This window comes from Amblyomma americanum, chromosome 8, assembly GCF_052857255.1.
Source record: "Amblyomma americanum isolate KBUSLIRL-KWMA chromosome 8, ASM5285725v1, whole genome shotgun sequence".
Lineage (NCBI taxonomy): Eukaryota > Metazoa > Arthropoda > Arachnida > Ixodida > Ixodidae > Amblyomma > Amblyomma americanum.
The window spans coordinates 121,856-133,337 of NC_135504.1; the positions used below are offsets into that span (position 1 = coordinate 121,856).

Below are 11,482 nucleotides of genomic sequence, written 5' to 3' on the forward strand. Positions count from 1 at the left end.
GGGATAAGGAGGGAGTGAAAGAAGAAATGAAGAATGAGGTGCTCTAGTGGAGGGCTCCGGAATAATTTCGACCACCTGGGGATCTTTAACGTGCACTGACATCGCACAGCACACGGGCGCCTTAGCGTTTTGCCGCCATAAAAACGCAGCCGGCACGGTCGGGTTCGAAACCGGGAACTCCGGATCAGTAGTCGAGCGCCCTAACCGCTGAGCCACCGCGGCGGGGCTTCCACTTCAAGACATTATTAATTTCTGTACAACTATCCCTGCGCCCGGCCGTACCTGCCCGAAACGATTCTTGCTGCCCTGTTGTGAATTTGCTCCAATTGCTGTGCAGTGTCCCATACAGTAGAGGCGTATTAAATAAAGGGACGAACACAGGACAGAGAAAGTTTTGTTGAGATTTGGCCGTGAAAATTCATTAGCGGAAATTGAAACAGCTTGGCAGCGCCGTAGTTACAAGCGCACATAACCGAAAGACCCGGAATACAGATTGAAGTACTCGATTCAATCCATGCGCCAACATGAGTAATGGTTGCGTTTAATTTTGCGATTAGTTTCTTTTTATAATGCAAATTAAAATGCAATTTTTGCGGGCATGTTGCTTCAGAGAATTTAGCATGTCATCTCTCTTGCATAAAAGTTTGTATAACAGGTGGAGAAACCTCTATGCCTAAAATAGACGTTATCAAGAAGTTGCAGCGTTGCAAGTGCCCTATGTTAAATGTTGCATAGGTACGAATTTTCTTTAATAAAGTGTGCCACACTAACTAATGTTTTTTTATTTGCGATTAGTTTAATTTAATTCAAATAAATTAGATTTTAAGCAGGCAGAATACGAGTAAAGCTTGGACCCCTGCAGTCAGTAGGGCTGCTTCAGACAATTCAAGTTGTCATCAGTCTTGCATACTACTTTGTAAGATACATGGAGAGACAAACAAGACCTAGCACATGGCAAGAAGTTGTTGCTTTGCATGTTCCCTCTGTTCAAAGTTGCAAAGGTAAGTATTTTTTAAATACAATCCGCCAACGCAAATAGTGTTTGAGTTTGCTATTAATCGTTTTTTTATTACTGCAAATAAATCGTCCCTTTTGCAGGTAGATTGCTTAAGGCAATTTGGCTTCTCATCTCTCTTGAAGAGAAATTTGTATAACATATGGAGAAACAAAACTAAAATAACCCTTAGTACGAAGTTGTAGTCCTGCTAGTGGCCTCTGATAAAAGTTGCAAAGGTACGTATTACCAAAAATATTGTCTGTTTTTATGTTACTATTAGTTTGTTTTTACTTATGGAAACTAAAAAAGAATTTAGGCAGATAGATACATGGGACGTTTGTACTCCTGCTGTTAGCTGGGTTGCTTCAGACAATTAAACATCTCATATCTCTTGCATTCAACTTAATATACCAATGGAAAAACAAACACAACTTAGCACATTGCAAGAAGTTGTTGCTTTGGAAGTGCCCTCTGTTCGAAGTTGCAAAGGTAAGTTTTTTTACATCGAATCCGCCAAAGTAAATAATGCTTGCGTTTCAAAGTGCTTTAACTTGAACGGCATTTTGCAATGATAGCTACACTGGGCTACCAGTCGAGCATTTTTCGGTACATGGCAGACAAGCGTTTCGGTGCAGGTGGGCTGGAAACGCTGATTGGTCAAACAAAATGTGACGTCACGCCTTAACGTCACGTGACGTCATGGTCACGTGACTTTTATTGACGTGTTGTTTGGTTGGGAAGAGACATATTTTCCCTAGGTTTTTCTCGGAATTCCCCACGTTTTTGACAGCGCGCGCGGGTTTAAAAAGCGCACCTGATGCGCCGCGCTTTCACACACTGCATGCGCGTTTCTGTCCAGAATGGCGTCAGTGTTTCCAAACCAGAGTGAACGTCAACCTGAGCACGGTGACCATGATCTGCATCATGATCGACGTTGCGGCGTCTGCGACAAAGTCTTCACTCAGCGGAAAAACATGCTGCAGCATATGAGGATGGTGAACAAGTTGGAGACGAAAGGAGACTTTCTTCACTGCGACCAGTGCAGCAGCCTGCTATCAACACTCGAAAATTTGGTTCATCACTACAACGTGGCGCACAAATTCCCAGCCGAAAATCTGCAACTGTCCTTTGGGAACGACAAAGGTAAGGATCGAGACATGTTTGCAACGCGACGTGCATGAATTTTCCTGCGCTGCCTCTTTGGCTTTTTTTTGTTTGTTTTGCTTTAACGTTCTTAGCAAGTCTGTGCGAATGCATCTATATATGTGCGCAGCGGGCGAATTTACAGCTTTTTGCAGTGAGCTAAATCCCGCATTTTATTTTTATTATATATGATATCCTTGAACTGCTGGTGTATTATTTTAGTGCGCTCGAACGGCGCGCTTCGTTGTGCATTTATTATAATCGCCACTGCCTGGCGGACCCGATACAGCTTTTGCAGACCTGAGAGGTTAAACACGTACTATCCATGCAAAGCCACGCAAATGCGCCTACAGGTGACCACGCCCGTCTATCAGCGCTCCGTCGAGTGCCTGCATTTACAATCGAGTGCTGTAGGACTATGAACCTGACCTAGAGCATACATATTATAATTTTTCCTTGTATTCTACATTCTCTACATGCAGGAGACTACACTCATAGCTTTCGTTAGTGCAGAAATTTCGTACAACCGTGTCAAAATTTGGCGGTCCGGTTTTGTTCTACACGACGTTTTGGAGGAGAAAAGCATTGGGTCTTTGAAGGACGACAGTCTATATAAACTCCTATTCACTGTGTCGTCGTACCTATCGTAATTAATGACGACATATAAAGGCTTTTGATACAACTCTCGTGATTTAAAACAAAACTGTTCGTTTCACTAACCCGCGAAAAAATATTGCGCGCAATCATTCGCCACAGCCCGTTGCTGCGTAATTTTTGTTTTGTGCGGATTTTCTTTTATAATATGACAGCTGCACGCGATAGCTTATATATATAGTTGCGCAGCCGACCACTGCAGGTACCAGTAAACACGTACCCCGTTTAGAATGAATTTAAAAACGCGGTCGGGAGTTGGAATTATTTGTCCGGGACGCTGCGGTCAAAGTTCGCAGTTTTGAAAATTGAAACACGGAAATTTTTGCGCATAGCTAGTCACTCTTGCATAAGTAAATATCTTATTCCTACCCATCATCCCTTTGTCAGAACACATATATTAATGAGAAAAACGACCCATTTGATGCAATTATGTTCACAGTCCTACAGGGTGGGTTCCACAACAAAGAGAGCAACGGGAGTCGTACTTTATTTACAAATTTGTAACAATTCCTCACGGCATTAATGAAAGTCCGGGTTTATTGACCTCCATCGCCCCTTTCAGAGCCAGTGCTGACCTTAGGAGTGCCGGCGCGTCAAACCTCGGTCGTTTGCCGCCAGCGGCATCTTTTTCAAGCTTCGCTGCCCGTCCGCTTACACAAAGCTCATAATTCATCCCCCACCCCTGTCTTCCCAGTTCGACGTACCACCTTGTCGAGCGGGGTGCAATTGAAGAACCAAGAACCCTTGATTAAATGCTCCTGCCATTCACCTTTACGCCCCCACAGGACACTTTCGCGAACTGGTATGTTTTGCCGCCTTTTTTCTTTTTCTTTTGTGTGTGTGTTTCATGCACAGTGCACGTGTGTGTAGTTAAGCTAACTGCGCCGCTGATTCCGCCTTCACTATTCGTACCGAAGACGCTCCTGGAACGTCTCCTGCCCTGTCTGAATTTATTGTTTATTTGTTTGCTCGTTTTGGCCGGCGGCACGGGCAGTACATGCATCTATGATTCTTATCTGCTCCGGGACTCCGCCAAAGTCTGTCATTGTTGCTTTGAGGGCCCGGATGCCCTCCCTCCCCTCGTTATTCCTTTTTCCCCCCGGGCTGGCCTCCCGCGCAAGCTCGCTGGGCGGCAGGGGACAAAGCGTTTTTCTTTTTCTCTTTATTTCTTTATCCTTTTCCTAGTATTTTTCTTTTGTGCCCATCAAGGGTTCTTGGTTCTTCAATTGCACCCCGCTCGGCAAGGTGGTGCGTCGAACTGGCAAGACAGGGGTGGGGGATGAATTCAGAGCTTTGTGTAAGCGGGCAGCGAAGCTTGAAAAAGATGCCGCTGGCGACAAACGACCGAGGTTTGTCGCGCCGGAATTCCTAAGGTCAGCATTGGCTCTGCAAGGGGCGATGGAGGTCAATACACCCGGACTTTCATTAATGCCGTGAGGAATTGTTATTAAATTTGTAAATAAAGTACGACTCGCGTTGCTCGAGATCTCTTTGTTGTGGAACCCACCCTGTAGGACTGTTAACTTAATTGCATCAAATGGGTCGTTTTTCTCATTAATATATGTGTTTTAACAAGGGGAGGTAGGGATAAAATATGCGCGCTGTGGTTATTAAAGCGAATTCGTATAAAGTTAACGGCCTGCCCAATGTACTGCGTACTGCATACACTGCATCCTAGGAGGTATATTACGTTGCAGAAATCCCAATCAGAGTTGTCATTAATTTTCCATTTGAATCCTGAAGCTGTGCTTATTTCACAGCTTGATGTTTGTAATGTGTTTGCAGACCTGGAATCTACTTTTTCCACAAGGTCGACACCCCAAAACCGGCTCTTTATGTGACTGAGTGTATTAGAATGTTTCGAATGTTTTTCGGTCGTCTGTAGACTGCATGAGGGAGAGCAGTGAAAATTTTGGCGAGGCGCTAGCTCGCTTTGTTTGAGAATGTTGAAATGTTTTTTTGAAGATTTTGTTTACGTACGTTAGGCGGCTGGGTTACTGGTGAAGGGAAGTACGAGATTTGCCTGATGGTCTGTTTGCTCGCTGTATCGACGTCACTCCAGTATTTGCTCTCGGTTGGGTTTAGATGTCCTTTGAATGGCATCGTCGGCAATGGCGACGGGTATCGCTGCTTAATGAGGACTTCTTGCATGCGTTTGGAATTTTTTACGAAGTCTTCATCTTGGGAACATATTCCTTTAGATCGATGTGCCTGAGAGTATGGGATGCTTGTTTTAGAGTGACGAGGATGGCAGCTTTGGAAGTGTACGTATTGTTGACGGTCCGTCGGTTTTCTTTATACACTGGTGGTGAGGGAGCTTTCGTTTACCAAAATCTCAACATCTAGGAAGTTAATTGTGGTGTGGGCGCACGTGTAAGTGAAAGATATGTTGGGGTGGACGAGGTGTGTCAGTCCAAATTAAAAAGATGTCATCCAAGTAGCGTTTGTATAGGGTGGGCTTAATGGGACAATCTTTCAAAAATTTAGACTTATTACTATGCATGAAGATGTTGACGTAGGTGTGGGCCATACTTGTACCCATGGCTGTGCCGTTCATTTGTGAATAGTGTTGATTGATGAATTCGAAGTTGTTATATTCGAGTACGATTTTCGACAGTATTTATAAAACACGTGGAGCAGGGGAGCATCAAATCACTGATCGAAGCGTATGAACAAAACAGAAAGGAGGAATCCCCTGCTGCACGTGTATTAGATATGTTGTTCACAGCAACATCTTGCATGAAGCTGCAGGGAAGAGAAAAGTCGATGAGACGTAGCCAGTTGTACTTGAGCCGTCTACATCGAAGGAATCACCACCGATCCTCTCACCAGGTTTCGTGAAGCTTGCGCTTTATCGTGCCGGTTTACCACTGTCCTTCTTGCTAGTGAAGCGATTATTTTTTTAATGTTCTCTTTTTGCCCCATTTGCCATCTGCCATTTTTGATCGTGCCATCTTCTGGGCAAGTACTACGTTTGAGGTTCGAAAAAGGTGCATAAGCGATCACGACCTATGCAAACAATAACAAAGACGAAACACGCTACAAGAGCACCACTAGCTGCATATCTGCTATAAAAGTAAATATTTCCAACAATACATTATCTTTTAGTATGCACCGTTTACTTGCCATACATACACACACACAAGCAAAAAAACACGCCATAATGAAGAAAACCGCGAAAAACAACGATAAACAAACCGGCCTCCGAACTCCACTTGCCACTTTTACACGCCAGGGCGCGCGGCACATTTCGGCGCGACATCTGAACCGCGCTGTGTGTGTCTTGTGTGTCCCTCCTGTGTCCGTGTCTTTTGCGCTGTTTAAAACAAGTATGCAGCACCAACTAGCCCACACGTCTACCCTTGTAGCCTTCATTTAAACCGCTTTGAGCGGGCGCTCGAGGCCGCGCTTCCGCAGGACTGTTCCGCATAGTGTAGTCGATTTTTCTGTGCCAAAATTCCAAATTTGATTTTTGGTGGAGGGTTACCCTACCATACTCCCTTAAAAACGCACTGATATCATTGCCTTCAATACCTTTGATATTACTTTATTCATCGGGCGCACACGTCCACAAGACAATAACGATAACACGAGGGGATCGCATTCCAGGATTCCACCACGCAATTGCATGCTTCAGCGTTAAAGTGGGTATTACGAGATAGTAACTAGGGCCACATAGCAAACACGCGTGCAGATATTGAGCCAGGTGATGGCAACAGAAGCATATAGCGCAAGTATCGCAAACCTTCGTGATATTGTTGAATTGGGCATTTGAATGCTGTATTTTCTGCAAGGTACAAAGTTCCGCTTTTTGGTATGTACAGTGTATACATGAAATTATGGTGCACATAATCCTCCATGTTTTTCGAATATTTTTCAAGCATTGTTCATTCGTCACTGACAATGACAGTGCCTTCAGTTTTAACACCTTTCTACACAATATTTTCTAAAGTATTTTTTGTGCATTTTACAGAGTTCCATGATTGGAAAGGACAGGACGAAGCGAGCCAGGTGTGCAAGTTCGTAATATCCACAGGTGAAAAAAGGCTCACCAACGGATGTACGAGGACCTACTACGCTTGCAACAGGTCAGGAGTGGCACGACCAGGTCGAGGCAACAAGACTCGTGCGATGAAAAGTCAGGGAAGCTGCAGGAGCGGCAGGACATGCCTTTCTTTTCTGATCGTTACTAGAGACGAGGGTACTGTCAAGGTATCGTACCAAAGGACGCATTATGGGCATGATGCAGATGTTGAACACCTGAGTGTGACTGACCAGGAAAGGGCAAGCATTGCGGATGACCTTTCGAAAGGAGTGCCCATGAGGACAATATTGAAGAAAATAAGGGAATCAGTGACAAGCAAGCTAACTCCTCTGCATTTGACAAATCGCATGGACTTGCACAACATCAAGCGGCAATATAACCTCACAGTTCCTGAAAGATGTCATGATAATGATGCTGTGAGTGTAAGCATATGGGTGCAAAGCATGAGGAACAAGGGGCAACCTGTTGTTCGCTTGTACAAAGAGCAGGCAGTTGTTGACCCAACGAATACCTTTAGTACAAAAGACTTTGCTCTTGCCTTAATGACGGAGCCACAGGAAGAGCTGCTGAAAGTTCTAGGTACAGGAACAGTCTGTGTTGATTCCACACATGGAACAACGGGGTACCAATTTGAACTGGTGACTGTTCTGGTGCTGGATGAATATGGAGCAGGATTGCCTATGGCTTACTTCATCTGCAGCACGATTAATGAGAAAACCCTATCAGCATTCTTTGAATCCCTGAAGTCCTCCACAGGAGCCCTGTCAGCTAGAACTTTCATGACAGATGATGCATCCGAATACTTCAAGGCCTGGTCAACAGTCATGGGCCCACCTCAACATCGACTACTCTGCACATGGCATGTGGACAAAAACTGGAAGCGAAGGATTTCTGAGAAGATAAAAGGAAAAGAACTCGCAGTAGATGTTTACCATGCTGTTCGTACACTGCTAGAGTGCCCAAAAAAAGACGAAGTGGCTGAGCTTCTCGAGTCATTTCTTGCCAACAAAGATCCCAGGCTTCAGGAGTTTATTCAGTACTTCAGAGGAAATTATGCTCACCGCCTGGAGATGTGGGCCTACAGTTTTCGAACTGGACTTGGCATCAACACAAACATGTATCTTGAAAGGATGCACAGGACTTTAAAGCATAGTTTCCTGGAAGGTAAGAAGAATCATCGTGTTGACAGGCTCATCACTGCACTGATGGACATGACATACGAGTCTTTGATGAAGAGGGTACAACACATTGTGAAAGCAAAGAGAACGAGCAAGATGAGCCGGATCGAGAAGAACCACAGATCTGCTGTGGCAATTACTACGCCTGCCAAGAGGAATGAAGATGGAACATGGACTGTGCAATCCCAGTCCACAAGAGGCCTCACATACAGGATTTCAAAAGAGAAAGGTAGTGCCTGCTGCCCTCTGAAGTGCAGCGAGTGCATGGTGTGTGTGCATAGCTATTCATGTGATTGTGAGGAGCACCGAATGAGCTTGACGATCTGCAAACACATTCACTGTGTGGTCATCGCTGGCGCACCTGAAGGAAGAGATCAGAAGATCCTGAAAGCTACTGAAGCAGTGTCATCCAATTCAAAGGCAAGCGAGGCTTTCCACATTTTGGAAAGTGTTCAAACAGCAGAAGCCTCTACAAGCATGACAAAATCTGACTTGGTCTTGGCCAAGATGGAATTGCTCAAAGAGTATGTCGCAGAGCAAGAAATTCCTCAAGAAGTGCACAACAAGGCCAGCAAGCTTTTGGACCCTGTACTGAAGATTTATGAAGGCACTAAGAAGCAAGAAATGCCCCACACATCAAGAGAGCCTGCAAACAAGAAAATCGAACACCAAGTCAGGTTTCATTCCACTAAGAAGCAGAGGCTGTCCAGCTCAGGTACAAGTTTTTCAAAGCCAACTGAGCTTCAGAAGGAGAACATAAAAAAGCAAATCCTTAACAGCAATGATGAGGCAACTGTTATAATAACATCTCCAGGACACAACTACATATGAAAGATGAGATCGACTCTATGGCACTCTCTTCTGGTTTACAACCCGTCTACAAGTTCATCTGTGTACTTATAGACCTCACCTATGAGGTGTGCAGCTGTCTCGAACCAGATGGATGGTGTGTGCGTTAGAGCGCGAGAGGCACCTCCATACTGGCCATATATGCCGCAGGTAAGTATATTTTCCTTTCAGCAGCAGCTTTGTGGTACCAGTAGGATGGTGTGTGCGTTAGAGCGCGAGAGGCACCTCCATACTGGCCATATATGCTGCAGGTAAGTATATTTTCCTTTCAGCTCAGTGTGTTGCACACTTAAACAACTGAAGCGAAACCTACAGCACAATGGTTTCTCTGCATCTGGCTTAGCCAGACCATTTTTTTCTCTCGGCAGAACCTGACTGCTAGAGAGCGCGTCTCCCAGGTGGCAGATAGGGAGGCTCTTACCAAGCACCTGAAGTGTGCAGCTTGCAAAAGGCACAATAAGTTTGATTAAATGAGGGAACCTTCTGGCATGTTGTGTCTTATAAGTACAGAGTGCTCGGTAAGAGTGGTGCGTGCACCCGCGGACCAACAGGGGTTTCACTGCCTTGACACATTCCCCACCTGTACATGCTTCCTTTTTCCTCAGGTCCATGGCTACACATTGCTGGCAATTCACAAAGTTGCTGTTAGGGTGCAACTTGATGCAGACATTTTCTGAACAACTCTGCTAAGTGGCACATGGTACTATTATGCGCTGTCAAATAAGAGTTCAGTGTGTGCAGAGCTAAAAGCGACGACTGTTCTAATTTGCGCTGTTGTGATTGTCTTTCAGGTGACAAACAACCAAAGAGACGTGAAGACAACATTGATGGCCTTTCATGATTGTACTGAAGATGTCATCAGCATCAGTTATTGAAATACTTGGAAGATCGCAACTTATACTATGCCTTACCTTTCCTTCAGATTCTAGTATATTGCAATCTGCCTGTCATAGCACAGAAATAAACCTATATTTATTTTGTTCCTGCAACTGCGTTGTCGTCCAATCTCTTTGCAGGTACATGCATCCAGAGATTTGAATTCATTACCAGCATTGTCTGGCGTGCAGTGCAGAAATAAACAAAGCTGCAACACTTTTTAAAGATGCATTGTCACCACAAGCAATCGTAAATTATTTTTCCAATAAAAACAATCTATACATTGTAGATTGTTTACATATTTTCTTAAGCACCCACATAAATTAAAGTAGATAAACTGAGGTGTGACAACTGAACAGATGTGTGAATTGAGATATGGTTAAGTGAGTGCACAAAATAGACAAAGGGACCACAATAACAATGTTCATAACACTGCTCAAAATGCTATACTGTTGCAGTACTGTAGAATCTGCAGAAAGGGCCACACAGCATTTCACTGAGTTAATAGGTAAGATAGATTAGCCTGCATTCATAGTGACAGTCATTAGAACAGCTGCATGGCAAACTCTTTAAGAATGCATCCAAGTCATCAGAGCCTTTTTTTATTAAATAATTATTGCATTAGCACTGCACAAATATTTACTGTTTACATTACAATAGACTACATTGGTAACAATAGCTTGGATTATCATCTCCTGATATGCGTATACAGTTGAGCTTAAAGTGGTATAGACACAAAATTTTTGCTTACATCTTCTTTGAAATGATGCATCAAACATTAGTATAAACGGGTCATCACTTGACATTTGCCTACGGCCGCTAAATAATTTGTAACAATGTCACTAATTAGGTTACATTGTTCACAATACAAAATGTGTGATGCATGTTCTAGGTTTGGGCTAGGATTAGTGTAATGCATGCAAGTCATTTTTCATTTACAGGAGCTTATTCTAGATGTTCAATAAAGCCCAGGAAGGTGTTAGCAGAACACACAGTTATTCTTTTGATTCCATGACAGGTATGACTTAAGATGAACACCAAGATATTTATATCTTGTGATAAGCACGCTAATAGCTGTTATCTGGAAACTATCTGGAGGATATTCGGGTACTCTGTGAATGATGAATTCAGCATTAGAGACATTAAGGAGCAAGAAATTGTTTCATCGAGATGTGACCTTTAATATTAGCAGTCCATATGAGCAATCACACTGAGGTAAATCAAAGCATCATCAGTGAATAATCTAGTCATGCAGACAATCTTATATTACGTGTCGATCAACGACTGGTTCCATGTGATGAGTATAGGGTAAACTGTGCTTGATGACCTGCTTCAATTCGAACTTCCTCCCCCATAAAAAGTAATGCTGATATTCATATGCCCATACACACGCCCATGCCAATATTCATATGCCCATACACAGAGTGTTTAGCGTGGGAGAGTTGAGATGCAAATATGCAGCAGTATGCAGGCCTCCATTACATTTCTGCTACAAAACAGCTCGAATGAGTTCTGCACCAATTGCGTGAATTAATTATCAACTCTTGCAGGAGAAAATATACAATTTAGATTTCAACAACATATATCATACAAATGCTCACACTGAATTCGAAAATTTTGCTGAGGCTCTTGAGTCTGCCATATCGAAATGCACATTATGCACTACCCGTAGGTACGAACAATTCTTTGTGCCTGTGGATGAATCAGAACATACTTGAGGCTATACAAGAGAAGGATCAA

General features: G+C 43.6%; 1 long non-coding RNA gene across 1 annotated transcript; it reads left to right on the plus strand.

Moving 5' to 3' along the window:
• Positions 1–6,812: 6,812 nt before the first annotated feature.
• Positions 6,813–9,855, plus strand: LOC144100740 (uncharacterized). The gene is made up of 2 exons (XR_013307828.1): positions 6,813–9,566; positions 9,658–9,855. It is a non-coding gene; the product is annotated as an uncharacterized LOC144100740 (long non-coding RNA).
• Positions 9,856–11,482: the final 1,627 nt, after the last annotated feature.